The sequence below is a fragment of the Panthera pardus genome, unplaced genomic scaffold (genome assembly GCF_024362965.1).
Source record: "Panthera pardus isolate Hobbes unplaced genomic scaffold, ASM2436296v1 HiC_scaffold_7, whole genome shotgun sequence".
NCBI classification, from domain to species: Eukaryota; Metazoa; Chordata; class Mammalia; order Carnivora; family Felidae; genus Panthera; species Panthera pardus.
Genome location: NW_026527002.1, coordinates 11,516,976 through 11,522,604, shown reverse-complemented (window position 1 = coordinate 11,522,604; position 5,629 = coordinate 11,516,976). Strand labels below are relative to the sequence as shown.

The 5,629-nt window shown below is 37.7% G+C and overlaps 1 pseudogene; it reads left to right on the top strand.

The window, feature by feature from the left end:
* The first annotated feature begins 5,221 nt into the window (after positions 1-5,221).
* Positions 5,222-5,358, top strand: LOC128775379 (U2 spliceosomal RNA; annotated as a pseudogene).
* Positions 5,359-5,629: the final 271 nt, after the last annotated feature.

Here is a 5,629-nt window from a genome sequence, read left to right as displayed (position 1 = left end):
GGCAGGATTTCCCTCCTTCTTGTGGCCGAATAATATCCCGTTATATATTTCGTTACAGCACAACGTAATAATGCGACACATCGCATCTTCTTTATCCATTCGTCTGTTGACGGACACTTAGGTTGTTCCATATCCTGGCTACCGTGCATAGTGCTGAACTGACATGGAAGTGAAGGTATTTTGTCCAGATCTTGTTTCCATTTCCTTTGGATCCATACACAGAAATGGGATTGAAGAATCATATAGTAGTTTTACATTAAAAATTTTTGAGGAACCTCCACTCTGTGTCACAGTTTCTGTACCAATTTGGCTTTGTTTTCTTATAGCTTACTGAATTTCCTTAAAGCTGCTATTTTGATTTATTTGTCTGGTAAACTGCAGATCCTCATGTGTTCAGTTTGCTTACAGGAAGCTTATTACGAGCTTCTGGCGGTGTTACGTGACCTTGATTGTTCCTGTTCCTTGAACTTCTGCGTGGCTATCCTCGCGTCATCTCCTCCAGTCTTTACTGCCATCTCGAAGGCAGCCAAATTGGTTTTTTGCTGCAGCAGTGTGCTGGCACTTCTTCTCTGTAATCCTGGACTTCCCCAAAGGCTCTCTCGTGCACAGGCAATTGCCTAAGTCAGTGTTCTCCAGGAGCTTCTGGACCACAGCGAAGAGGGGCTGAAGCCAGTTAAGGTGCCATTACAGGATCCACAGCTAGGACCAAGGTCCGTCTGCCTATTGCCTGATGAATTGATAGGTGAGACTTGTCCTGGATCCCTTAGCAGGTGGTGTTGGATGCCACAGTTACCGCAAACACACCCTTGCCCATGGATGCTAAACTTTTGCTGTCGGGACGACAAAAATGAGGGACATCTTTTGCCATCACGATGCTGATGTAACTCCTCTTACAAGTAAATTACGACTTTGCTTCCTCTGCATATCACGTCTGCCCGACCAAGAAGGAAACAGTCTGTTCACATCAATTCAGCAAAGGCAAGTCTCATCTGTTAGTAAATGCTAACCAAACCAGTTGTACAAAACAGCAGCTACTTGATTAAAACTTCCATTTCTTATCCGGCTGTTCTATGTTATGTTTATATCCTTACTCTGTTCTGTCTCCCATTCACTTTCCTTGCCCTTTACATTCTCAGACCATTTTTAAAATACACATTGGATTGGTTTATTTGGTTAAAGCCTTTGGAAGGTTTGATTAGAATTTCTCAAGTGGCTAGTTGAAATTGCATCCCATTTGTCTTCTGGCACCCTGGTGCAGGAAATGGTCTCAAATCACGCAGGGCTGGATGGAAACACGTGGGCCCTCTGGGCAGGCTAATCATTTGCTGACCTTTCAAATGGATATCCATGAGATATTTGTTACATGTTTATTTAGAGGTGAGGCTATAGAAGGTTGTCGGCAAGGCCTGGACAGCTTGCCTGGGTATGTGCCTGATCTGGCTGCGCGGTCTGTTCTAATCGGCTATTATCTCCATCCTCCCCAAACTGTATTCGCCACGAGGAGGTCAGCCTGCCCAAATAGAGGGTGCTTCGGTGTTCTGTCATAGATACACAGAACATACTCTGTGCCGGCTTCTGGTCTGTGTCGTTTTGTTTTTGCGGAAGACATCAACTTTATGAAGACGGCAGGTCCCTTGGTGCGTAGCGTAGCAAGGATTTGCAGAACTGGTATCAGGAAACCTGGGCACTTGGCTTCTCTGTGCTCCTCTCAAATGCCTTCCAAATAAGAATGTTGGATAAAATTACCTTAAAAGATCTTGTCTGTTACATTATTGCATCTCTTGGGCCTATGGAGCTGCATGATAAGTCTGTACAGAGAAAAAAGGGAGAATACATAGGAGTTACAAGGGAAATCGCAAGGAATTAACCGATATCCTTTAGGTAAGTTAAAATATCATTCCGATTTATAAAAACACTATGCGATCCAGAGCTAATACTGTAAAGATTTTTCTAAAATCTTGGGGAACTCGATCAGTGAGTAATAGGTCACAAACCACAGGATTCATGAAAGAAATGAGAGCTTAACCAGCCATTGCCGTGTTGATCAAAGCACTGTATAATTTTTAAAGATAATAAAACGTGAATGTTTATATGAATGAAATGGGATGATGTCACCGCAGCAAATGCATTCCTAGGTATTATGTATATACTTCTCAAAAATTTGTAGTCTGGGGGGCGCCTGAGTGGCTCAGTTGGTTAAGCATCTCACTTTGGCTCAGGTCATGATCTTACGGTTTGTGGGTTTGAGCCCTGCATCGGGCTCTGTGCTGACAGCTCAGAGCCTGGAGCCCCGCTTTGGATTCTGTGTCTCCCTCCCTCTCTGCCCCCTCCCCTGCTTGTGCTGTCTTTTTCTGTCTCTCAAAATGTTAAAAAAAAATTAAAAAAAATTTTTAGTCTGATGTTGCAAATACATAACGGAAAATTTCATCCAGAAAATAATTTTTATGATTATGAATACTCATTGTTTTCATGGAAGAGAAGTTTACTTGTTGACTGAATTACATTTATTGAGAAATAAGTAACAAAATAAATGATAACAGAATGACAATGCAGTCATTAAGTAACAGATGCCCAACAGTTAATCTGCCAAAACACCAGCTGAAAATCAGACAACGAAGTAAAAGAGATGAGTTCCAATAAAGAGAAAACTTTTCTATGGAGGAATTGGGTGCGAGACATTCATAGTTTGGTTCTGCAAAACCTTCAGGCAATGCAAAGTACAAAGACGAAGCCAGAATTTCAAGCGTAGAAAGAGACATTAGGTACCTACCTACATTGAAGTATTTACTAGAGTGCCCTATTTATACATAGATACTGGTTATTATTTTTTTTTTTTTACTGGATTAGATCTAGGATTTAATACTTATGAGAGATTATTATGGCTTAAATAAAATGTTGCAGAAGTTATTTCTCTCGTTCTGAAGATTTTCTTATTGATTTCATTTTCTTTCACCTCCCTTCTTTTTCTTCCCTTTCTTGTAAGGGTGCTTTTTCTTATTTAAACTGCAGCACTGAGGTGAGATATAGGGCATAGAGAGAATGCTGATTATTTTACAGTAGTTTGAAGTTTCTTTTTGCTGTTCATTTTTAGAAAGAAACGTATGTCATTATATTCATCAAAATTAAGCAGTATTATGGAAAATAACTGTCAAATTATCACCAAATTGTGTCAGGTTCCCACCAAAAGCTGTCAGGTTCAAGGAAGTCAAAGAAAGGTGGAAGAACTGTTTAAATTGCAAGAGTCTAGAGAGTTGGCAGCTAAATGCAACGAGTCATCCTGGATTTGATCTTGGACCTCTAGACAATTCTTTTCTCCAAATGGAATTATTGTAAAATTTGACAAAATCTGAACGGGTCCTGCGGATTAGACGGTCATGCTCCATCAGTGTTTATTTCATTATATAGTTGGTGGTGCTGTGATTATATAGAATAGTGTCTTTGTATTTTAGGAAATATCCACCAAAAAATATCTAGAGTCACGTTTGCAATTTATTTTCAATTAGTTCAGAAAAAAATTACACATATGTGTGAGAGAGAGAGAGAGACAGAGAGACAGAATGAGAAAGTAAATGTATAAACTATTTACAGTTGGGAAACCAAACAAAAGGCATACAGGAATCTTTATACTATTCTTTTAAGTTTCTAATAAATTGGATGTTATTTTTTTTAAGTAAAAAAAACAACAAAAATATTTTCCACCATATTCTCCACACCTTTCAGTTATTTTATTTTATTTTTTGGTGAAAGAAAAGTCAAGATAAATTAGCAAATGCTAAAAATTAATCATCCAGCTTCTGTAGATATTCTTTGTAATTCAGGAAAATCGATTTTGGATTTGAATGATCTCATTTTCAATCACAACTTTCCAAGGCAGTTTATGGCTTTTAGCTTTGTGCTTGTGTTTTACAAGGTATAAGATTTACAAACACTTTTCAAACAGTTTTGCAATACAAAAATTCCTAATTTCATGTTGTTTTAAATGTATTACCCCTAAAATTGTCCTAATAAAGGATCTGCTAAACTTTAACAAAATATTAGACTTCTAGGCCATGACTACAAGCTTCATGGGAACTTTGCTAAGCAAATGAGACATGGTCCATGAACTTACAGAATATTTAAAGCGTTCCACCTTAGGCTGAACTTCACTCAGATTTTTATTCCATTTGCATGCACATTAAGGCTTTTATTTAGTTTGATTTTATGCTCTTAATAACATATGGGTTTTGACAATGGCAGTTTTTCACATTCCTTTCCATACCCTTCCCCACCATGGCATTAGGTTTTAGACAGCAGAATGACCTAAACTTCTACCGACTCTCCCTGTCCTACAATGCTGTCACCCGTGGAGTGAGATAGAGAGTAAAGACAAAAATAACCAAGTAATTCAATTACAAATAAGAATCAATTAGAAAAAATAATCTTAAATGTGAAAATTTATTCACATAGTTACAAAGTTAAACACGAAATCCTTGACAAAGTTAATTCCTCCTTACCCCTGTTTTTTCCATCCTACTTGGCAGTTAGAGCTTCTTGGATGTGTAGATTGATGTTTTTCATCAAACTGGGAAATTTTGACCATTATTGCTTCAAATATTCTTTTTGTCCCCTCCTCTCTTTCCTCTCTTACTGCGGCTCTCATTTTACATATTTTGGAATGTGATCTTTTTTAAGGTTATAACTCTAGGAAAAGACACCTAAGATACAGGACCGAGTATCCAGGTACAAATCTGTCAACACTTAACAAAACACTACTTTTTTTTTCCTGTAGGTATTATGATGTAATGGTTTATTTTTCTATGCTATAATGTTCCATTTAAAATACAGAATGGAGAACATAAATTAAAATTATTCCGTTCATTTATTGCTAACAAAACATGTAAGAAATCGTGCCCATGAGACTTCAGACAGGATCCATCCTAGAGTTAATGAATTGTAGTTGGACTATGCATTGAACCAAAAAAAAAAAAAGCCCTGATTTAAAATTAAGAATTAAAGAATCATTGGGGCACCTGAATGGCTCAGTTGGTTAAGTGTCTGACTTCGGTTCAGGTCATGATCTCACAGTTTGTGGGTTCGAGCCCCGCATTGGGCTCTGTGCTGACAGCTCGGAGCCCGGAGCCTGCTTCGGATTCTGTGTCTCCCTCTCTCTCTGCCCCTCCCCTGCTCACGCTCTGTCTCTCTCTCTCTCAAAAATAAATAAACAGTAAAATAATTTTTAAATATCGCTTCTCGGCCTTTTGGCTAAGATCAAGTGTAAAATAATTTTTAAATAAAAAATAATAAAGAATCATTTATGTTTGCACTCAGAGATTTAGGGACTTTCATCATTGCATACAGGATCATATGCTACAGTTCTCTTTCTTGTTTTTATTCATATTATATAGCATTATATCAACAGAATAATAGAAGAATCAAGCTTTGGAAACCTTAACTTTCAAGGAAAACTTGGAATTTGAAATGAGCATGCTAATGATTTTTGAGCTCCTAGAAACCGGGAAGATTTGCCTGTCGGTAGCAAAAAGTTATAGAGACTGTATTAGTGACGGTTCTCTAGAGAAACAGAATCAACAGAAGATATCTTTACATGTACATGAAATGCAGACATATGAACATTTACGTTATGTTATAT